Source organism: Saccopteryx bilineata, chromosome 4 (genome assembly GCF_036850765.1).
Source record: "Saccopteryx bilineata isolate mSacBil1 chromosome 4, mSacBil1_pri_phased_curated, whole genome shotgun sequence".
Taxonomy (NCBI): domain Eukaryota; kingdom Metazoa; phylum Chordata; class Mammalia; order Chiroptera; family Emballonuridae; genus Saccopteryx; species Saccopteryx bilineata.
The window spans coordinates 73,130,601-73,155,300 of record NC_089493.1 but is presented as its reverse complement, the minus strand read 5'-3'; the positions used below and the strand labels follow the sequence as shown (position 1 = coordinate 73,155,300).

The following is a 24,700-nucleotide window of genomic DNA, read 5'->3' as shown; positions in this document are numbered from 1 at the left end:
GGTATTCTTAAAAACATAATTCTGCCTTCAGTGCTTTGGAGCTGTGTTAGAAATTTTTTCTTATAAAAGTCAAGATAGTAAACACTTTAAGTATGCAGGTCACATGGTCCCTGGCAACTTATCTATCCTATCACTGTGAGCAGCCATCAGCGAATGTGGTCGCTGTTTGATAAAACTTTATTTATAAAAATAGAAAATAGGTAATATCTCACAGTGTGCCTGTGTTTTGATAAAACATTATATATAAAAATAAGTAATATCTCAGCATTTTCTGGCCATTTCTCTGGAGCAATAACACTTTTCTGAAAATATGAGGTACCACTGACCTGACAGGTGGTGGCATAATGAATAAGAGTGTTGACCTGGGATGTAGAGGACCCAAGTACAAAACCCCAAGGTTGCCAGCTTGAGCATGGTCACCAGCTTGAGTGTGAGGTCACCAGCTTGATTGTAGGACCATCAACATGATCCCATGGTCACTGGCTTGACACCCAGGGTCACTGGGTTGAACCCAAGGTCGCTGGCTTGAGCAAGGGGTCACTGGCTCAACTGGAGCCCCCCCAGTCAAAGCACATATGAGAAAGCAATCAATGAACAACTAAGGTGCCACAAGAACTTTATTTCTCATCTCTTTCCCTTCCTGCCTACCTCTCTGTCTGTCTGTCTCTTGCAAAAGAGAGAGAGAGAGAAAGAGAGAGAGAGAGAGAGAGAGAGAGAGAGGTACTATGGTATCTTGGTAAACTAGAGAATGCCTGGGTCTTCTCCCCCTTTTCCATTTGCATTGGCAGTGAGCTTGCTTTTGTAGATAAATGAGTTGAGCCAGCATTGTTGGTTTACTCAGATGTGTTCTTTCTGAAAAGAGTGGTGGAAGGTGGCACGAGGCACCTACTTCCATGGAAAAGCATTGGAGAGAGGTAACTGGATGCCTAACTAATGAAGAAATCTCTTCCCCACCCCACCAAAGCAAAGACTGAGCTAAAGGAGCCTCTTCTTGCCCCTGCCCCTTCCCCACGCACCCCCCATTCCTCTAGTGAGAGTGGGCTTGCTCCAAGGATCCCCCAAACAAGCCTGTCCTCTTATGATCCAAGAGATTCTTCCCTCTGCTTCTCTCTGGAGTGCCTGGTATGTGAGGGTTTCTGCCCAGATGCAGGTCAGGCTTACCTTTCCAGGAAGCATTTCCTTTTTAGAGAGGAGCAGTGAACTCAGATGACACTCAGCAAGGCCAACTGTCTTGAGGGGAGAATTTTAGCCCATTCTCTTGCTACCCCAGTCTTTCAGAGAGCAGTTTACTCTTTCCACTAACTTCAGTGGATTGAATCCTTTGTGAAGGTCTTTGAACCACCCACTTCTGCCTTTCCTTCTTTTTAAGCCATGCTCTCCAAGCTCAGCACAAACACTCATTAACCTGGGGGATATTTCCAGTCTGCACAAGTACTGCATGTATCCAAAAACACAAAATATGCAGTTGAAACTGCGTAGAGCCTCCCTTGAAGGCATTCATGAGTGCAGTGTGAAGATCAACATCTGGATGTTCTCTGGAAGTCTGCGCCTCTACCGTGGCTCTGTCTGTAAAGGAAAGTCAAGTCCTTGGAAGACTTAGAGAGTGGAAGTAGAGGCTGAGGAGGCAGTTACAATTAGACATGAATAGTATTTCCTAGAGAACTGAGTTTTATAGTTTCCTGGAAGTAAGCAGAGAGCCAAATAGGGGGTTTGTTATTCATGAATGAAATGTAATGGTTCTTAATAGAGAGCAATTTGGAAATATCTAGAGACATTTTTGGTTGTCGCAGCACCAGGCAGGGGAAATACTTATGGCATCTTGTGATTAGAGGGTAAGGATGTTGTTTGTCCTACACCTTACAATGCACAGGACAGTGTCCCACAACAAGGAATTTTCTGGCCCCAAATGTCAACAGTGCCAATGTTGAGAACTTTTGAATTAAAGGTGTGTCTTTTTCTGAACAGCTCCGCACTCTTGGCGGTTAAACGATTCCCTATCAGGCGTCCCCAAACTACAACCCGGCCCATGGACTGCATGCGGCCCCCTGAGGCTATTTATCCCCCCCTGCCGCACTTCCAGAAGAGGTACCTCTTTCATTGGTGGTCAGTGAGAGGAGCACTGTATGTGGTGGCCCTCCAACGGTGAGGAACAGTGAACTGGCCCCCTGTATAAAAAGTTTGGGGACCCCTGCAAGTGGATAGGCTGGATTAGTCACACAAGGGCCTGCTTCTGTCAGGGTAAGGATGGACAGGAGAGGGCACCACGTCCACCCAGATTCTGGTAACAGGAAAGGGTAAGTGTATGGGAAGTCCTTTTGTGGCTCCTGCTCCTATGCTGAGCTGTGTGTCCCTCTCGAACTCGTTCCCTCCCTATCTGTTGTATCCACTTTTATCAAGGACACTGCCACTTGTCCTGGTTCTAATCCCCAAGATAAGAGGCTGCCAAGGAAAGGCCTTACTTTATTTTTGCAGCAACTGTAGGTGATGGAGCATGTCTCCCACAGCTTCTTTGCATGGAGGGGGAGAGGAGGAGGGCAGAAGAAACTGGCTTGGACCCTGACAGAGCCTCCTCACCCTGAGGTCCCTGGGCTCTGTGGAGCAGCAAGTGGCTCTCTTCTCAAATACGGACTTTCTTGGCTGTGTTCTTTGCTTTCTTGTTCAATCCAATTCTATCTACTTTCCATCTTTAAGAAAAGCTTTGAGTATCTGGTCTGCTAATGTCGCCTTTCTTTGTTTTTCAGGGATTTGACAATTTTATTCTTACATACAAATTTCTTTGGTCATTTTGATGGACTTCAAGGTGAAAGGGAGGTAGATAGATAAGCTGTGTCATCCTTCTAGAATAGCACCTCTGCCCATTGAATTTAATACTAAAGAGGACACAGGTGACCTCTTCAAAAGACTGGTTTGGCAAAAGCCAAACTACCGTGAGTAGAGTTGGTAAAGAAAGGCATTTTGCTTACCTTTTGCTATGGAACAAAACACCCTAAAATTTAGTGGCTTAAATCCACCATTTATTATTATCTCTCTCAGTTTTGTGGGTTAACTGGGTTCAATTGGGTGGTTCTAGATTGAGGTTTATTTTTAGCTGAATTTTAACCCTCAAAAAAAAAATCTCAGAATATAATCTTATTAGAAATAAGATCACCAAAGTGTCCCTCAATAGAGGATTGGATAAAGAAGATGTAGTACATATATACAATGGAATACTACTCAGCCATAAGAAATGATGACATAGTGCCATTCACAACAACATGGGTGGACCTTGAGATCATCATGCTAAGTGAAATAAGAAAATCAGGAAAGAGTAACAACTACATAATTTCACACATAAGTGAGATATAAAATGAGACTCATGGACATAGATAAAAGTGAGTGGTTACCAGAGGGAGTGGAGTGGGGGTCACTGGAGTAAAGATGGTCAAATACATGGTGATGGAAAGTGATTTGACTTTGGATGATGGGCACACAACGTGATCAACAGTTCAAACGCTATAGAAATGTTTGCCTGAAACCTAAGTATTCTTATTGACCAGTTTCACCCCATTAAATTAATTTCTAAATAAATAATAAAAAGAAATCACATAAAAAATTCTGGTGTGTGGGAATTTAAAAAATAATTATTTATATAATTATAAGGATCATTTTTCTTTGAAAAGTTATTCCATTCTGTACACTATAAAAAATGTTGTAGAGTAAAAAAATAAAAAAGAAGTGAGGTCTTTTAGATATAATTAGTTAAGACGAAGTCATCCTGAAGTAGACTGGGCTCTTACTCCATTATGACAGGTGTCCTTCTAAGAAGATGAGAGAAACACACAGGAGAACACCATGTGAAAGGAGAGGCAGAGACTGAAGTGATACTGCGGCCACCAAGGAGAGCCAAGGATTGATGGCCACCACCAGAAGCTAGGAAGAAGCAAAAAAGGCTTTTCCCCATAGGTTTCAAAAGTGTATGACCCTGCTGATACCTTAATGTCAGAGTTTTAGCTCCCAGAACTGTGAGAGAATAGTGTCTTCAGTTTTAAATTACCCAGTTTGTAGTCCTTTGTTACAGCATCCCTCAGAAACTAATACAGGAGCTCTCATACAGATACAGTAAGACTTCACTGAGACGAGTCAACTGCAGGTTGGGATGAATGTCCAAGAGGTCTTTACTCACATGGCAGGTGCCTCATCTTGAGCAATAGGAAGTGCTAAGTGGGGATTGTAAGGCTGGTGGTTGTGGCCATTCAGGTTCACACTGGATTTGGACCCTTAAGTCAAATAGGCTGGGTTGCGGGGGGGGGGGGGGGGGGGAGATGACTCTTTCCACAGCAAACAATAACAAACAACTGCCCCTTCCAAGGAGGCAGACAATCCACAATTTGCAATCTGCCGCCCTGAGAGCATGAACATACAGCCTTACATATTTTATACATACATGGCATTGCCCCGTATTCATGCACCAGTCAGGCAAAGTACAAGGTGAATAAGCCTAACACACTTGTTACACACTTGTTTGCCCAACAGGGATCATTCTTTCTCTCCACACTGCCTCTCCACACAGCCAATTTGGGTATCCTGACATTAGTCACAGGGTAGTTGGACTTTTTACATGGTGACCAGCTTCCCCAAGAGCAAGTGTTCTAGGAGAACCAGGTAGAAAAGACAAGACTGTTTCTGACCTAACTTCGAAAGTTACACAATGTCACTTTGCTGTATTATTTTTTTCAGCCAAAAAAAAAATGAGTCACTAGTCCAGCTCAGCTTCAGAGAGAGGGGACTAAATGAGGACATGAATACCAGGAGGGGTGGTGGGTTGTAGGCTCATTTTTGTGGACTGGCTAACACAGAAGATAATAAGGGTTGGAAGCAATATTTTCAAGAAGTTTGATCTCCAAGAAGCAGAAAGGTGAACAGGAAGTGGTTATTTGATTTTTGATTTAAGATGTTGATGGAAAAGATGTACTGAAAGTTGAAAGTATAGGAGAGAAGAGCTACAAGAGGATAGGATCTCAAATTGTGAGGGTTCAGTTCAACTCTAAGAGAAATACCACCTTCATTGTATCAGGAGGGAAATAGGCAAAGAATGGTAAAGGCAGTAAATGTGTGGATGAAGGATGGGATGTGGAGGTTGGTACAGAAGAGTCAGGATGTTGAGAGAGTTTCCCTGTATCAGTTTCTCCAGTGCCTGGGTTCAGAGAAGAAGGATTATCTGCTGACACTGATAAGAAATGTGGTAGGCTTGGAAAGAGTCACATTTTGAAAGAGCCACAGTAGAGGACGGGAAAGAAAGTTAACTACAGTAAATATATGCTAAAAGACTGCTGCACCTATCAGTATGAAATGATAAACTTTGGTGGATAGGCATGAAATCCAGATGGGAGCAGTGGCATTAGTGGCATTTTCAGTGACATTTTCTGAACTTTTCAGTTAACATTAAGTCTCTAGCAGGTCACTGAACTAGATGTTATTTCTGAAATCAAGGTCATGGGAGTTGGGAAGATATGATCACTGTTTCATAAGTACATTTCATTAAAAATCAATATCTATGTATTTGGTAGGCCACAGAGAAGAGTTAGTGGGAAACAAAAATGTTGTGAAAAGAGTTTGAACATCTCATACAAACATACTTAGAGAATGTCTCACCCTGTCGTCATGAGTGAATTCTCCTCATTCTTTTTCATCGCATCCAACGTACTTAGAGTGGGAAAACAGGATCTGAGATATGAATGTTTTTCTGACTCAGACAACACAGATTAATTGTATCTTGTCACAAAATTGTAGTCACGGTTGGGCCATTTTGCTGTGACTGACTTCCTGAATATTGGTGAAAGGCAGACCCATTTCTTCAGTGTTAATTTCAGATGTAAATGTGGCCATTTTTGTCAATGATGGTGGAGTGAGTTTCTGTGATTAGTCATTTAACTGTATGGTAATTGCAAACTAGTATGTTTACAACAAACCTCTTGCTTAAGATACGGAGATTGTGTCAAATTACAGCCTATGAAAATTACATAAATAAAAATTTGCATCCAGAAAGGCCCTTCATGAAAATTATGAAAAAATGGTCGACTTTTTTATTTGCATTGTATAGTAGCTCCATAACTGACAGGCAAATTGTAACTATAATCCATAATACTTTACATCCAATAATTATTCATCATAATTGCATATATGTAGATGACTTCGTTCATTATGAAAAGTAACAATGTAAGCAATCACATTGTTTTTTTATTTATCAGATTAGTAACAAAGTGCAATAATGAACAAAACCTTCCAGAATGCATTCACTGATGGAATAAACAAAGCTAGGTCTTGGCACAGGACAGATCATAAAGATTGGCTTGCCCTTAAGCCTCTTCCTGAGAGCCAGAACAGTACCACTCCTTCCTGCTAAGTGTCCTTGATTCTAACTTGGTCTGAAATTTCAGAAGTATTCATTATTCTTTGTCCCATGATTAGCCAAGAAAAGATCTATACCCTCAATCAAAATAGGAAATTACATGAGAAATTCTGAAAATGAGCATGTTAAATTCTTAGGTTTAGACAATTGCCTGGAAAGATTTTCATTTTTTAACTAATCAGAAAAGAAGTTACAAACATCAGGACATCCCCCCTTCTTTCAAAAAACTGAAAGAAGAGATTTCAAGGTGAAGTGGCACCACAGTGGACAATGCCTGGGGCATTTAAACTCATCAGTGCATGGACAACATAATTCACTACCTCCTGCTCAGCCAGAGAGGCAGGTGCCGTTAAACTGGGAAGGATAATATTTGTTCTCTGTAGAGCTGAAATCACTGTTTCAAGACTCATTTTGTCCATCTCCCCTAAGTACAGACACGTTCCCTGCTTTGAAATTTCACTTCTTTTGCCCTAAGCCTGGTATTTTCCCCCTCTTTTTTCCCCTCCTTTGCCTTCTTTTTTTGTTCTTCAATGGCTAATATTCTGGAAATACTTTCCCATCTCTAAACTCAGCAAGCCCAATGCAGTACTAACAACTAAAATATTTCCAGGCATATTTCTCAGGGACATCCACAGTTATATTGGAAGTAGGTATTAATTGAATTGCAATCATTACATCTTCGAGAGAACTTACAGGAAATATTCATTTATTCATGCTTTAAAGCAGCCATTATTGGGTGTCTATTAGACACTGACAGTGTTCAAGGCCCTACACTTCAAGATATGTACTTCCTGGCACGAAGGAGGTATTTAATATTTATTGAATGGGTATTAGTGTCTGCTTCGAAGGAGTTCAGCATCTAATGAGAGAGGCAGACTTTTAAACAGAATAATATGATAGGATTTGATGAGTGCTCTAGAATAAGAAAAACCTATTATGGGAGCACAAGGCAGCAAGTAACCAAGCAAGAGTTAGTTAAGAAAGGCCCCAAAGAAGTAGTGTATTGATAAGATTTTTGAGGGATAAGTAGACGTTTATCAGATGAAGAAAGAATATTGGGAGACACGTGACTGGGGGCAGAGGGTATGAGGACTCTGAACATAGGCATTCTAAGCGAGTGGAAGAGTATGTGCAAAGGCATGGAGGCCGAAGCACAGTGGTAGGTTGTGGAAACCTTTACTATAGCTAGGATCCAGAACATGTCTGGGTAAAGGACTAAGGGATAATGGAGAAAAAGATAGGTGCTAGATGTTGAAGGAATCCATGACTCTCATTGCTATCTGGCCTTTTCCATGAGGGAATCAGATGATGGTCTAGTAAGAAAGAGATAAAAATTATATTAAAAATTTAAAAGATAACTCTGATAGTTACGTGGGAGGGACTAGGTTGGAATCAGTGGATAGGACAGAGGCAGTTAGAAGCAGTCCAGGTAGAGCTGATGAGGGCCAGACCATACCTGTGGCTGAAGACCTCAGAGGAGAAGCCAGCTTTAGAAAACATTGGTAGCAAGTTATTTGGAATCATATATAGAAGGGAAACATCCTAGGGCAGTAGTTTTCAACTTGTGAGTCACAAGAATTTTTAAAACCTGAGATACTTGACTATTTAGTCAGGGGCACTGACTTCTTTTTCCTTAGGTTGTCAAAGAAAAAATGACAACAGCCAACACAATAATAGCCATCCAGTGTGAATGCCCTGTCTTGAACCATAAATATATAGAGCATATAATAGAGTTGCATCTTATTAGTCACATCACATAATAAGGTGATGTCTGATTGGTTAGTTCTTGCTATCAGAAATCCTTACATACAAGTATAGGCTCCTAATTTTTAAAAAAGTCTCTTTGGAACAAAAAGGCTAGGTAATTACTATTTTTTTATCAATCAAAATTATGCTATGCCTATTATTTTTGTCAGATTAGCAAAAAAGTATATTTTTGGTGTGCTGCAGAATTTTAATATTTAGTTTTTGTGTTTCATGGGATGGAAAGGGTTGAAAATTGCTGCCCTAGAGTATAGAGAGTGAAGCATCAAGAGAAAAGGAGGCTGCATCCCTGGATGATTTCTTAGAGGAGAGTCCCCCATCCCAGCCCTGGACCACTACCTCTGGACCAGTGGTTCTGAAAGTTAAGCATCACAATCACCCTGAGGGCTTTTTGAACCTTTGTCTGATTCAGTGAGTGTGGGGGAAAATCTCAAAAATTTGCATTTCTAACAAGTTTCCAGGTGATGCTGATTCTGCTCCCCAGGGGTGGGCTTTGAGAATCACAGCTTGGGACTATGTAGCTAATTTTGTCTGTGAGAGAAAAATGAAAGTTTTCTTATTTAAGCCCCTGTTATTTTGTCCTCCTTACACACAGCTGAACCTACCAAAATGATTAGGAAGAGAAAAGACCTGGAAGTCATGGCTTGCTCTGATGGGACGGGAGGACACCGTCACCCTCATGAAGGCCCAGGGCTTTATTCGGGCCATGTAGCTGCCACCTGCAATGTTAGACTCACTTCCCGTTCTTGAGTATAGATCAGATAGTGCTCCAATGTTACCACTGGAGAGTGGTAGAATGGTAGGCCTACTGACTATAACTTGAAGTTTGGGACATGGAGCTGATTTAAGGAAAATCATAGAATACTTTCTTGAGAGTATGCTATGCAGAACACTAGTTTTATAGAATGTTAGTTGGTGCTATGTGCAAAAATTCTTTCCTGGGGTAAATAACATTTTAAAATGACAGATGTAGTAAAGTTAACATTTACCTCATTAGGGAACTCTTATATTGAGTATAATATTATTCACCAAGAATCTCTGAAAGGGAATTATACTGCCAAGCATCCACCACACACTCTTTTGTTCTAAAACCAGGAAATCCTTATTTAGAAGCATCTCAGGGGTTGAGGGTCACATTGGGGAAATACTGTCTCTAAGCTCTTTGTAGAACTTTACAACGGTGGCTCTCAAAGTTCGTAGACTGATGCTGTTCCATGGCAAAGTTATTACGACTCTATAGCAATATGGGGAACATAGAACAATGTATTTTACTAAGTTTTTGTTTTCAACTTAGGGTTGTCTTTATTTTGAAAGTACCATACGTATTTTCTTTGCTTTTAGTGCTAGAATTTTCCTTTTCAGTGAAATGATAGTGATGGGGGAGATGATCTTCTCAAGCATTTTTATTATATATCTTAAATTAAACCGTGGCATCTTTATACTGTTCTTTTTGTTTTAGCTTATTTGTATCATTCTTTTAGATACTTATATATCATTTACTTCAATCCTAACATTAATAGATGAAATGAAGTCATGATGATGTGCAAAGAAAAAAATAATAATATATTTATTATTATTTGTGCAAACTATGTATTGGAAATAGCCATTCCACACTCAAAGACTTCATGGCACATATGTAGGCACTTTAATGCCTTTCATAACATTAATTATAAGAGGAAGTTGAAAGGTTTGTGCTGTCACAAGAAAAGCACGAAGTGTTTCATGAATTGGTAGAAAATTAGAACCAGCAGGAGGTCATGTGTCCATTGCAGTGTTTTGGTTTTAGGCAAATTCCAGACAGTGTGTGATCAGTTATGATTAATTGTATTTATTTACATTGTTTGTTTTGTGGATATTTCTTTCTGAACTGGGAAGGGGTGAAAATGAAGCCGAAACCTGGAAATTACTCAAGATCATAGCTAAAACTTTCCATTAATGTTTCAAATCACCCCCATTTATAAAATAATCCTAAAGTTAGTTAATATCTCTGCATGAAAACATCTTCGCCTAAAAGGAAATAATAATAAATGAAATAAAGCGGACTAATTTTTTTTGTGAAGTCCTTCCAGTTGTAAATTTCAAGGACTTTATGACTTACATGGAGTAGAACAGTAAATAAGGGACACATTAATTAGAGCCTGTAGTACCTAAATTTTCTCCCCTTCTAGTGATTTATAGATATCAAAGTGAAATAATGCTTAAGGCTAGTCATATATCTGTTTGGAAATCATAAAGAGGAAGGAAAGACATTTGCAAATAATGAACAAGTTATACTTATATGTTACTATTTTTTTCAAACTTAAATATTTATTGAGTACATACTCTGAGATAAGATAACAATTTACCCAAGGCTTGGCACTTGGTACAACCCAAGATCACTTTGGATTGAATGACCACCTAATAACAGTCCCCTGGAAGCTTATTAAAAAGGAACATTCCTGGGTGCCAGCTCTTCAGAGACTCCGATTTAGTACAGCTGGGCTAGAGCTCAGGAATCTGCATTTTAAGTTAGTTCCCCAAGAGATTCTTATGCACACTTAAATTTAGAAACTACTTGCCCTAAGATACAAATCATGGGGGATGGTACTTGCAAATGCCCAAACAACAAATAGTAGAAGCAGGTTAGAGATGAGATCTGAGTGAAAAAGGATTCATATTACAAGAGTTCAGAGAGTTCTTACTTCATTCTAAGAAAGTAATCAGGTTCTTCTCTCTTTTGCCCCTTGTCTTTTCTGGAAGGTCCACAAACCTTCCACTTAGAGAATCCTCTTCTTGAAAGTAGTTTCAAGTCAGTGGGGAGGTGGAATTGGAGGGAAGTAATAGAGATTGTGGACATCTTGTAGAAATTCTTGTCTGAATTTGTTTTCTCAAAAAATATATGGAGTTTTGGGAAACCAAGGTGATAGTATATGCAGGTGAATTTAAAAATCATCATGTAAGTACATTTCCTACTACGATAAGAAGCCAGTACAGCCCTGGCCAGTTGGCTCAGTGGTAGAGCGTTGACCCAGCATGTGTATGTCCTGGGTTCAATTCCCATTCAAGGCACACAGAAGAAGCAACCATCTTCTTTGTCCCCCTCCCTCCTTTTCTCTGTCTCTCTCTCTCTCTCTCTCTCTTTCTTTTCCCTTCCTGCAGCCATGGCTTAAATGGTTCAGGCAAGCTGGCCCTAGGCACTGAGAATGGCTCCATCCACCTCCCTGCCTCTCACTTAAAAAAAAAAAAAAAAGAGCCAATATTAATTCAATCAATGAAAAAAATGCATCCATTAGATTTTAAATAAATACTTTCAGACCTTGCTTTTTTTATTATCTTCCATTTTTGAATTTTACTATATTCTTGAATGTTGATTTTCATTTCTTTTTTAAAATCTAACCCATATTGTGTACAAAGCCCTGTTTCTGCCCTAAAGCTAAGAATGTCCCAGGTAAACTAATCAATCAATTTTTGTCCATTAAGAAAGAGTGCTAAAATAAAAAGAATCCTAACCTTTTGATGAATTTGGTAGCTGTTTGTTAAATACTTTTTTTTCTTGCCAACGGCAAAATACCAAGAAAAGAAACAATCTTACATCTTAAAGAGATGAAAATCTCCGGGGTCCCAGGGAATTATGTTGACATTTGGGAAATTTTTTTTAAATCCTTGAGTATTGATGGACCATGGCATCACTTGGTGGAGCCACAGGATTTTTAATTAAATCTTTCTAGCCAAAGTTGGAGGATACATATATTTAAAAGGTAAAATAAATGCTTCTGCAAAACAAATTGGGAACTAGACATGGTGCTCAGCTTAACTAACCATCTAATTCAGCAATAGCTTTTGCACAGTGCTGTTCAAAACACCTTCCTTCAATTTTCAGGCTCTTGGGCTTATGGAATTGATGGAGTAGCTGATTTATTTTGCAGGATGTGAAGTTTCCAACTTGTTATTTCCAGGTGTTGGCTGTTATAGGACTGAATCTGTTGGTAATGTGCGCTCCCCAACCCCACTGTTAAATTAGAACAGTTGGTGAAGAAAAATGAGATACGATGTTCCACTTTATGGAACAGGGTGTCTCAGCACAAGGAAAAGTTGTTTTCATCTGTAGGGGGAGAGGTTTAAAAAAAAAGAGCTGAGATCTTCAAGTTGTTGAAAGTTTAAAAGATATTTCTGCAGTATGTATGTAACCTGCCACCATTTTTTACTCGTCTGTTTTCCTCAGTTGAATGTATTCTTCACTTAACAGTGGAATTAAATAGAGAAATTGGATTCAGATTCGAATAGGATTTAGCTTAAACCATTTTATTACTTCAAGCAAGAGATATCAAATTATAAAATAACAATTGTGGTGACCAAAGTCAGAAGTAATCAAATACTAATCCATTTCTTTTCTGTTTCCAGGTTTCTGACCACACAAACGAACCTTCTCCAAGGTAAACTACATTATAGTCTTCTCTAATTTCTTGAAGAAATCCAGCATAACTTTACTGATTTTGAATATATTATTGCTGTATGGTGTCTTGAAGTCATGAGTGTGACATTCCAATGTTACCCAGAATTAGGTTTTTATTGACAGTGTTAGTGATGAGGGCTATGGCTTGATGGTTTGACTAAGCACTGGACTGGATGGACCAGTGAGATAGAGAGAGAGAGAGTTTGAGACTCTCTTTTTTGCTTGATTAGCCCTTTTATGAGCCAGCAGACTCTTTGTCTCTGATGTTGAAAGACAGCTGTTCTTTGTGAGCAGCTGTGGCAGGGCTTGTACCTCTACTAAAGTCTGTGCTGGAAGAATTAAAATGCAGCGCGTCCCTCAGCATGGCTCAGCCCTTCAGCTTGGGTGAGCCTTACTGTCCAGGTCCAGCAGGACAGCACTAGCCAAGTTGTTTAACTTTCCAGGAGTATCTGTCAAAACTAGCAATTGAGGATGCATTAATCTCATTAAAGAACACAATAGGAACTCTTTTTATTTCATTAGAAAATCAAGATGCATTTGATGTGCACCATCTGGTTTGTGATTACAGGAATAAGTTTTTCAAAAGGGCACATTTCCAAGTTCTGTGTTTCATATGCTTGAGAAGAAACCCATGAGCAGTTCTATTTTTAATGAGAACAATGCTAAAGCTAATAAGATTGGGGTGGATTCTCAGGACGTGCCATTTCTCCCAAACTACATGTGTTTGCAGTACATTTGGCAGACTTGTCCTGTTTACAGGTTTGGCTTCCAATGGAAAAATTTTAAGTTTTCCACGTGTTAACTAGAAAACAGAAAGAGGCATCATTGTAGTAAGGCAGCTGACTCCTTGGGTATTAATTATAGCTCCATCTAGTATAAAGACTAGTATTTTACAATTATCTTGTTATTTATTATGTTATTTTTAAAAAACTATAAGTTTTTGGCCCTGGCCGGTTGGTTCAGTGGTAGAGCGTTGGCCTGGCATGTAGGAGTCCCAGGTTCGATTCCCTGCCAGGGCACACAGAAGCAGATGGGCGCTTCTCCACCCCTCCCCCTCTTCTTCCTCTCTGTCTCTCTCTTCCCCTCCCACAGCTGGGGCTCCATTGGAGCGGGGTTTGCCCGGGCACTGAGGATGGTGCTGTGGCCTCTGCCTCAGGCGCTAGAATGGCTCTGGTTGCAACAGAGCGACACCCCAGATGGGCAGAGCATCGCCCCCTGTGGGCGTATGCAGGAGTCTGTCTGACTGCCTCCCCATTTCCAACTTCAGAAAAATACAAAAAAATAACAAAAAACAAAAACTATAAGTTTTCAAACCATAGAAAGAAATCAAGTTAAACTTTACTATGTATTGTATGCTTCATAAAAATATCTTTTAGATTTAATCACTTATATAATAATCACTTATTATAAATAATAAGCAGTAACTAAATCATGATAAAATACAGATTTACTATTGGTAGTCTATATTAGGTCCTTAAAAATATTGTTTTATTTAGATAAAAATATAGCTCTGGAAGGTAACCACCTCACCATATAGTATAGCTCCATGCAGTGTGCCTTTGGGGCGACTGCTTTCCAGACCACTTCCTTCAGCTTCCTACCTAATTTTTAAAATCTTATACAGTAACAAACATGATTTGTGAGGCAATAGGTTGCTCTCCTTAACCTCTCAGTAATTGGAGGCATCTTCTCTATGTATTCCACAAGTCCAGCTCAGGCTGATGAAGGAAACATAATTATGTTACAGGCAATCTCATCTAAGGTAATTACAATTGTTGCCATCAATCCAATTAAAGAGGATAACCAGCTCTACTGAGTCAGAGCCACAGAGATTTCAAACCTAGTCCATGCTTTGGGATAATGGTGTGATTGGCGATTTTGAGAATTTTCATTTTCCAAAATATTGTTGCTTATAAAAATAAATAACAGTGTTGGCGGGAGGGGGTAGGGAGAGATTGAATATTGGTAGAGGCCTTTTTGTTTTTATTTATTTGGTAATATTTTTCTTATTTCGAAACACAGAAATCAGTGAATATTCTCAGCACCAAAGCTTCAGGCCACACAAGATCTTAATGGAAAGGTTAACACAGCATCACAGCATCATAATGGTTCACTGTACTCATCTGGCACCTCATCCTAATTGGCCCTCCATCCCATTATTCCTGCAGAGATCTTCTATCTTGCTCCACTTAAAGTTACAATATAACATCTCCTGTTTTTGCACTCTTTCTATGGAGGAAGTTGACTTGAGCAACACCTCCCTTGCACTGGCTTATGTGAGGTCAGTGTGGGTAGGCAATATGAATTATCCATTGGTGGGATTCAAATAATTTAACAACCAGTTCTCTGCCCTAATACTGTTTTAAGTATAAAAAACCAATATACCGAAAGGTAGTTTATTATTTTGTGCATTTAATATTTAAATAAGAACAATAAAAGAGGTACACAGAACTAGATTATGTTATAAAAAATTTTAAATATTAATAAAAAAATATTAAACAGTACTCGACAAAAAACAATAAAAGTTGTCACCCCTGGTTGTTTGGCATTTTTTCTCTTTACATTATATGTTTGTTTACTGAAGTAACAAATACAAGGAAATTAAAATGTAGTATTTTATCAGAGGAATGATGAGTTTTATGAACTGAATAAATAGCTATTACAAGCAGAGCTCCGTCAAATTCTTCTCACCTATGGATGGACTGGACATTACTATGGGTGTTTAAAATATGCTGTTGCGCAGATGAATGTTAAAAAAGAATGTAAATTTGTGATTTCAACATTGCCTAGGCACCCATCTTAGAGAGAACCCTGATTACAAGTGCCACTTTAACAACTGGTTTGCCGAACTCAACAAAAAATTAGGTATTGGTTCTGCCAAACCAGTACAAACCAGCTGAATCCCACCATTAGAATTATCACTAAGAATTAAAGAGGTTCATCTTTAATCTCTTTCAGAATATAAACCTTGGGTACAGGACCCAAAGAACAAGAAGTGAGAACGATGTCACTTGCTGTGACTAAGATTTAGAAAAGGCCCAAGAGTAAATGAATATGCCTGCATTGGATGGCATACTATGTGAAGATATAGTGAGTTCTTTATGGTTATTCCTGTAGGAATACATAGAGCAGATAAACTTAATTAGGTAGTTGGAGGGGAAGCATTTGCTTTCAAATATCAATGGCTTTCTTAGTCCCTATTCAACATTCTTTTGGGATTCCACCCCCTGGCCTGTCTGTTCTGTATCTGGACTCTTCCACCTGCCTTGATCATTTCCTTCCCACGCATTTTCACACTCTCCCACAGCTCCCCCACACTCCCTGTGCCTCTTGAACACGTGTTCTCTTTTTCCATGTAGACACAGCCAGACCTGCTTTAGAACTTGCCTCTTCCAGGGAAACAGCTTAAAGAAGCAGAGGAGGGGCAGAGAAAAGACAGGTAGGGATCTGGACTGTTGTATATTCCACCGCTAACCAGCTCTGTGATGCTCCACGAGTCAGCAAGGCTTGCTCAGTCCCACTTTGCTCATCTGTAAAATGAAGTTGTTACCATCTGTCCTGCCAACCTCATTTTAACAAGTACCTCACACAAAATTAGAAGTGTGGAAAAAGCCCTTCTTAATATATAAAATTCTACACGATGTGAGGGGTAATATATACATGTATTTATTAGCATTAAGTCCATCTACTATGATCATCACCTTCTGTCGATTCCCCCAGCCCTAGCAATTTAAATGGTCCTTCTTCAAATGCCCTACTTTTCTTCCTTGGGGTAGTGTTTCTGCACTCTCTGCTTCCTGTGGAGTGTTTAAGAAACCTGAAGGCTTGGCACCATGTTGCTGACGTCTTTTTTTCCCTAACAGTTCATTTGTTCCCTGACCTCCTGGGATAGAATGACTTGTTAAAGCATTGTATCGTGTTTGCGCTCTCTGTAGTTTTTTCTCCCACCACTGGAAGCCTGTGGCCCAGCTGGGGGCTGCAGAAAACATGCTGCAGGATAGGAGATTAAGCAGAGGAAGGGTTAGAGTGGGCACTGTGGCCAGAGGGGTGGCAGGACTTGGGACTTCTATGCTCTCTACAGCTGCACCAACCTCCAAGCACACGGATGTTCTCACCAAGGTGGGAATGGCTCCAAACCTGACATTTCGGGCGTTTGGTGGAGGTTTGTTTGACTTAGTAGGCATCACTGATTAAATCATTGCCTGATAGTGACTGACTCAATTGCTACTCCTCTCCCCATTCTGGATTGGAGTATTGGGGGGTGGAGCTGAAAGTTCTAATCTTCTAATGAGTCTTGTTATTTCTGATGCCGGCCCCCAACCTGAAGCTTTCTAGGGGCTGCCATGAGTCACCTTGTTATAACAAAACACACTTCTGTCACAGTTATCAGGAAATGAAGAGCTCTGTGCCAGAAACCAGGGACAAAAAAACAAATACCTTTTATGATCTTACCTCAGAAGTGGCATACCATGACTTCTGCTGTATTCTCTTGGTTAGAAAAACAAACTCTGATACAATGTGGCTGGAAACCACACAAGGGCCCAAATACCAAGAAATAAGTATCTTTGGAGGCTGGGTTGGAGGTTGGCTACTCATTTGCTGTGATTTTTCTCATTTTATCTACAGTTGTTTCAAGGAAATCTGGTGTCCCCTCAAGTGTGGCTTGCATATGATCAAGAATATGGTTTGTTGGTTGGATGATTTTATGGTATCCATTTATTTTACTAACCTTTTGGTGGCCCTTGAATATAGGAGCTGTTGAAACAAATACCTGTTTATAATCCTCACTGGAATTCTTAAGACCTAGTGGTGGAGCCATGTGTCCAACTGAAACCTCTGCAGGTGGCCTCTAGTAATGGAAAGATAACTGGGCACAAACCATGGGATTGGGGTTCTTATTGCTGAATTGTGCCATGAGCTACGTTTTCTCATCTCTAAAATCTGAGAATTCAGAGAGATGACCAACCTTGTACCTTTTAATGCTAAACTGTGTACAATTCTGGGAAGACTCAAAGAATATTACCTCAATCAAGTGATAAGGATTGTGTCAGACATTTCTGGTGGAGATGCGGCCAAGGGCCTTGAAGTATGTTTCATTGATTTGGAGAGAGTAAGAGCTTATATTTCTTCCTTTTAAAAGTGTGTTAAAATTATATATGACTCCTCAGTCAGTCACTGCATACTCTAACTAATGCTCAAAATGGCATCTCTGGCATGACATTTTGAAGTTGACTGATGTGGATAGATTACAGATCATCAAACAAGCAATCCTAAATTTTCTACTCTCTCAACTTACATGTAGAGAAACTAAGACTGAAATAGGTTAAGAAATTATCCTAAGGTTACAAAGCAAGTTAGCGTCAGCAGGAGTTTGTAGTCCAGAACTCCTCAATCCTTGTCCCTTTCCACATGTCTACTATACCAACCAGTTGGTGCATTTTTCTTCTACTACCCTAAGTATATGTCTAATTCTCTTTTATTTAAAATGGATAAACACACTGTCGAGAAGTAGATTATTATTGATTCAAGGTTTTCTGGGAAGTGACAATGTCTTTAAGAAAATATTTTTATTGCATAGTATAGGCTGGATTAAGATGTAGTTCCCTATTTTGTTAATCTTGCAAATGAGAAATCCTATTTCAATGAAAAGAAGCTGCTTTGGACAGCCATGCAGTATGGCCTTGTAGCCTATTGACCTTGAAAGGCGACAGGGTTCACTGGCGTGTCTTTGAGTAGAGTGACTGGTGGTTGATGAGCATTGCTTCTGGAAGAAGGCAGAAGCTGAAGGAAGGAGATGCTGGACTTATGCTGGGTTCTGCTGAACATTTCTCTGGACCCTTTGTTTTTCTGTATCTTCTCTTTGTCCATTTCTTATTGCTTTTGGAGTGCTTTGTACTGTTTTTGACATAACTGAAGTCATACTTTGGCTTTGAAGAGTATATATAGTATGTTCTCTGCTCTCAAGATTATTATTCAAAAGTTTTCAGGCTTATATGTAAACAAATATTCTGTTCTTTTTGTAGTCAAAATAATATTATAGAATGGCTCATTTGTATGTGAAATGGGATTTGGATTCTCTGCCATTTCCTTAAAAGAACAGCATGGTAATTTATTTACATACCTAATTTAAAAGTGTAAAAGTCTTTAGACCATAGGTTTTTAATTCATAAACTTCTCTCCCTTATACTCTATCACTGGAAATTATCTTGCCTAGCTTAATCTCAGTGACCTCGTAGTAAGAACTAGACTAATTAACATATACTAGGATTGTTTTTACTTATAGAGGTATTTTTGTCTGTACAGTTCAACAATAGAATATTAACTCTCTCCTTACCTCTTTGGACTAAGAGAAATACCTAATTTAATAGATTTCCATTACAATTGCAAAGTTATTGGATGAACAATTAAGGAGCTACAATGAAGAATTGAAGCTTCTCATTTTTATCCCTCCCTTCCTGTCTGTCCTTATCTGCCCCTCACTCTGTCTGTAACTCTTTCCACTTAAAAAAAATTGCATTAAAATGGCTTAGGTAAATCATAAGACTTAACTAAATCTGAACACCTATAACCCAGTTAACCTAGCTGTGTTCCCTACCTGCTCCTGCAGAAGCTTCAGTACTCTGTCAATTTCCCCCTCCCCAAGTCCTGGGAGTTTCTGGGTAATATCTCACATGTGCTCAGGAGCAACCTTCACAGCATGTGGATTTACCTGAGCTCCACTGGAGGTGACACACCCTCCCACAGCCTAGTACTGCCTCTACTGTTTCCATTGCCCCACTGCTTTTTGCAATACTCGCCAAGCACTGCACACATGCTCTGTTCTGCCTAATGGCATTGTCTTTCTTGCTGCCTTAACTAGCCTGCTCATTACCAGTTGGCGGTTGCTTTGAAAATATAAGGAGGATAGATTTCTTCTATGGTTAAAGAGGGGTCCTAAAGAAGTATTGCTTGAGTCATAATGAGTTAGATAGTTTAGGTTCTTTCAAGTCTTTCTGCTAGCCTTCTCTTCCTCCCAAGACCTGGCCATGTTTCCAAGATACTGGGTCAGAGACTGATTCAAATCACAGACATGATGCCATAAGCAGACGTACCACTCATCACTAATGCTTAAAAATTTCACAGGAGCAAGAACATCTCAACTGAGTCTCTCTCCTCCCATGGGATGGGTTCTTCACAGGAAAATACTTGGTGCCACTGCCCTTTCTGTACCATCCCTCTGCTAGATGTCTATTGCACCACCTAAGCTCAGCATGCAGTCCAGTAGTGGATTCACCTTTAACCACATCAGCTACTCCTAAGACAAAGTTAGGTTCTATTTGAATAAACTTATATATTTTACTACACATGTGATAAAATTGTATAGACATGCCTGAACCTTAGCAGAGAAGAGTGACAGGCCAAGGTTCAAAGTAAAATCCCATCACAATGTACATTTATAATGTTTTACTCTTTTGAAGAAATACTTTTTTTCATAATCTGCTTCCTTTCTAGACATACTATCTTATTCACTCATGGTATATGTAATTTATTCTTGGTACCATTTTTCTTCCAAACTATTAATAGCAATACTGTGTACTGAAATGTGAAAGAACACATTCTCTCAGCACTTTCTTATTTTTCTACTGCTAAAAATATAGTTAATAAACTATAAAACTGCCTAATATGATTGTTTCCAATGTAAAGAGCAGAATGAAAGGAAGTGGGACAGGCAAAGGAAACCGATACTTGTATAGCTCACTTCAAAGTAGATTCAGTTATTTAAGGGGCAACTTTATGTTATAGGGCAGTTAAAAAGATTTTAAAGCAGCATGATGTGTTCCAGACATATATCTTTACATGGCAAATGGCACACAGATGACTGAAGTTCTGTCAACATTCCTAATGTCTGCAGCACCTGAATGAGAAGTACCATCATAATGAAAGCAACAAGCAAAGGCACATATCTAATTATGTATCAAAGCAGTATCTAATTGATGAGTTTACCCACCCCAACCCTCCTACATACATGCACACACACAGAGTAGAAGACTGCCTCAGAATTTAAAAGACACCATAGTCTTTATAGTCTTTGTGCCTTTTTACATTACAGCCATTTTTTTTTTTTTTTTCATTTTTCTGAAGCTGGAAACAGGGAGAGACAGTCAGACAGACTCCCGCATGCGCCCGACCGGGATCCACCCGGCACGCCCACCAGGGGCGACGCTCTGCCCACCAGGGGGCGATGCTCTGCCCATCCTGGGCGTCGCCATGTTGCGACCAGAGCCACTCTAGCGCCTCAGCATGCAGTCCAGTAGTGGATTCACCTTTAACCACAGAGCCACAGAGCCATCCCCAGCGCCCGGGCCATCTTTGCTCCAATGGAGCCTTGGCTGCGGGAGGGGATGAGAGAGACAGAGAGAAAAGCGCGGCGGAGGGGTGGAGAAGCAAATGGGCGCTTCTCCTGTGTGCCCTGGCCGGGAATCGAACCCGGGTCCTCCGCATGCTAGGCTGACGCTCTACCGCTGAGCCAACCGGCCAGGGCATTACAGCCGTTTTTATGCCCTAAATATCCAACTATAAAGAAATGTTTCAACCATGACAACGATATCTAGTTTATGGCAAAAAAAAAAAAAAAAGGTCATGAATTAAAATGTCTTTTAAATAAAATTTTCCCTGGACAGTTGGCTTAGTGGTAGAGCATCAGCCAGTGTGTAGATGTCCCAGGTTCGATTCCCAGTTAGGGCACATAGGAGAGGCAACCATCTGCTTTTTCACCCTTCCCCTTTTACTCTCTCTCTCTTCTCTCTCCCCCTCCTCCCTCCTCCTGCAGCCAAAGCTGATTGGTTCAAGTGCATTGGCCCTGGATGCTGAGAATGGCTCTATGGAGCCTCTGCCTCAGGCACAAAAAATAGCTCAGTTGCTAGCATAGGCCCCAGACAGGGTTGCTGGGGGATCCTGGTCCGGGTGCATGCAGCAATCTATCTATCTCTACCTCCTCTCACTTGGAAAAGAAAAAATAAATAGATAAAATTTTTTAATGATGTAGGAAAATACTCAAGCTAAAACATTAAATGGAAAAAAATTATAAAACTTTATATAATGTTTATGTGTATGAAATACACAACATACTTATCAACATACTTAGGCTGATGTAATTACAGAGAACTTTTATTTTTCCTGTAGGTACTTTAATGAGCATATATCAATTAAATAAAGGAAAAATGGGACATTATATAGGAAGGAAAATCTTAGAACATCGTTTACAGATAGTTAAGACACATAGGATTATAACAAAGATCATAGTCTCGGAGCACTAGCAAAAGCCTTGAGTAGTTTCTAAGGAAGGAAGTCTCACCTGTAAGAGCCACTGAGGTGAAAGTTGAGAAATCAATAGTCAAAAACTGTTTTTCAGAAGATACAGGGTTAGTTAAGCTGAGATAAAACAGCCACATTTCAGGGAAGCCAGGGCAAGAAGGGGAATACATATAAGAACTGCTTAAGAGTGGTGTTAAGAAAAGGGACCAAAAATAAAGATGGAAGATAAAGTGTGAGGGAACAGAGGAGATTAGTGGGAACAGGTAGGAGAGATGGGAGGTTCTGGCTTTAGCATGGCCTAAATTTAGGTGATTATGTCTACGGGATGGAATTAGCTGGCTCAGAGCTGGAGCTGATTGTTTGGCATTGGAATTAAATGTTCTTGAGAGAATAACCATACTGAGTACTATTTTTATATTAAAACACTACCCATATGCTTTCCTGTGGCTATGCCATTGTCCCTTTGCATGCTTGGATTTAAAATAGACTATTTTAAAGAATTGAAAGGGAATTGAATTATGGTAACCAAATTTTAAAGCTCATGGTGACTAAGACAGAACTTTCTACTGAGAAAATAAGCATTTTTTAAAAATAAAATGTATATACAATGCAATCATCAGTCCCTTGCCTACCTAAACAAAAGAAATTCAATGTATTTCTTCCTACAAGGCAAAGTTAGCACAATAAATTTTCACACTGAACAAATTGATGGTATAAAAAGCTCTTCTTCAAAAATAATTCCGGGAGGGCTAAGTGTGTGGACACCTTGTGTTCCTTTTCATGGATATTATTCCTTTTCCCTAATTTCCTGGCTCTTTGCTATTGTTTTCCACTGTCTCCAGCAACCCTTCTCACTTGCCCTTGCATTGTGCCTGGGTTTGGAAACTGCTGGTTAGCATGTGCTAGAGAGGAGGGGCCCAAAGAGCTTTCGTATAGGTCAAGGGCATGGGCTTCAGCACTCAGACTCTTTTTAAATTATTTTTATTTATTGATATTTAGAGAGAGAAGAAAGAAGAGAGACAGGGACAAACAGAAAGAGAGATAAACATCGATCTGTTGTTCCACCTATTCATGTCACTATTGGTTGATTCTTGTATGTGCCCTGACTGGGGATCAAACCCACAACCTCAATGTATTGGATGACACTCTAACTAACTGAGCTGTCTGGCCAGGGCTAGCACCCAGACTCTTATAAAGGCTGTTTTGAGATTGCAAAGTCCTTTTTTTTTCTTTTATTGCTTATCTTTTACTTTGAAAAATTGTATTCTGGGCCTGACCTGTGGTGTCTCAGTGGTTAAAGCATTGACCTGGAACACTGAGGTCACTGGTTCAAATCCGTGGGCTTGCCCAGTCAAGGCATATACAGGAAGCAACTACAATGAGTTGATGCGTCCTGTTTCTCCCCCTCTTTCTCTCTCTCCTTCTCTTTCTTTCTTTCTCTCTCTCCTCTCTCTAAAAATCAATAAATAAATTTCTAAAAAGATTTTAAAAGAAAAATTGTATTCTGGATAATTGAGCTTGACGAGTAAGTGGGTTCTTGTAAATGAAGTGATGTCAAACCTCTGTTCTCTTGGCAACTTGCTACAAATCTGAAACTCTCCTAGCTTCTTTTCTAGGTTTTGAAGTTATTTAAAAACCTCAAAATTGCCTGACCTGTGGTGGCGCAGTGGATAAAGCGTCGACCTGGAAATGCTGAGGTCGCCGGTTCGAAACCCTGGGCTTGCCTGGCCAAGGCACATATAGGAGTTGATGCTTACAGCTTCTCCCCCCTTCTCTCTCTCTGTCTCTCTCTCCTCTCTAAAATGAATTAAAAAAAATTTAAAAAAATTAAAAACCTCAAAATACTGACATAGAGTGTACAGTGTGAAACACTGTGGCAGTGAGTTTTAAGCTTTATATAGCTTAAAACTACAGATTATTTGTTTTTCCATTATTTGTGGGAGAAAAAATGCCACTGACTATTCTAAAACCAAAGGAACTTTAAAAATGTTCATCTTCATAACACAAAGCTAAGTAACTGGCTACAAACACAGCCCTGAGAAACATCTACCCTGCACCCCTATCCACAGACAAACATTTGCAAAATAAACAGATTTCATCTCAACTCACTGTTTCACCCTTTCAATGGTCGGGGAAGAGGGTGGTCTTTAAACTTCATTTATTCACTCATTGGGAAACATTTGAGGTGCTTCCTGTATTTCTAGCCTAGGACTCTTGTAATTCATACATCATTTATTTATCATCAGATATCTATTATGTCAGGTACCCTTCCAGATGTTGGGGATAAAGCGAGACAGATAAGGTCTTTCTCAGTGCCAAAAGTTCTGTTAGAGGAAGATGATTAAAAAAATACATTTGTAAGGCCCTGGCCAGATGGCTCAGTGGTAGAGCATCGGCCTGGCGTGCAGGAGTCCCGGGTTCGATTCCCGGCTAGGGCACACAGGAGAAGCGCCCATCTGCTTCTCCACCCCTCCCCCTCTCCTTCCTCTCTGTCTCTCTCTTACCCTCCCGCAGCCGAGGCTCCATTGGAGCAAAGTTGGCCCGGGCTCTGAGTATGGCTCTATGGCCTCTGCCTCAGGCACTAGAATGGCTCTGGTTGCAACAGAGCAACACCCCAGATGATCAGAGCATCGCCTCCTGGTGGGCATGCTGGGTGGATCCCAGTCGGGCGCATGTGGGAGTCTGACTGCCTTCTCGTTTCCAACTTCAGAACAATACAAAAAAAAAAAAAACCATTTCTAATACAAAAATGCTAGGTAGCACTGAGTTGGAGTAAGAGTCTAAGATGGGTAACCCTTGGCCTTTGTCATCATGGTGCTTAC

The 24,700-nt window shown here is 40.0% G+C and overlaps 1 protein-coding gene across 1 annotated transcript in view; it reads left to right on the top strand.

Annotated features, from left to right (window-relative positions):
* SEMA6D (semaphorin 6D) overlaps window positions 1-24,700 on the top strand; it is a 452,494-nt gene that overhangs the window by 243,581 nt on the left and 184,213 nt on the right. The window contains exon 3 of the mRNA XM_066276515.1: window positions 12,533-12,564. The gene's annotated coding sequence lies outside the window, so the exon portion shown is untranslated. The remainder of the gene's footprint in view (window positions 1-12,532; window positions 12,565-24,700) is intronic.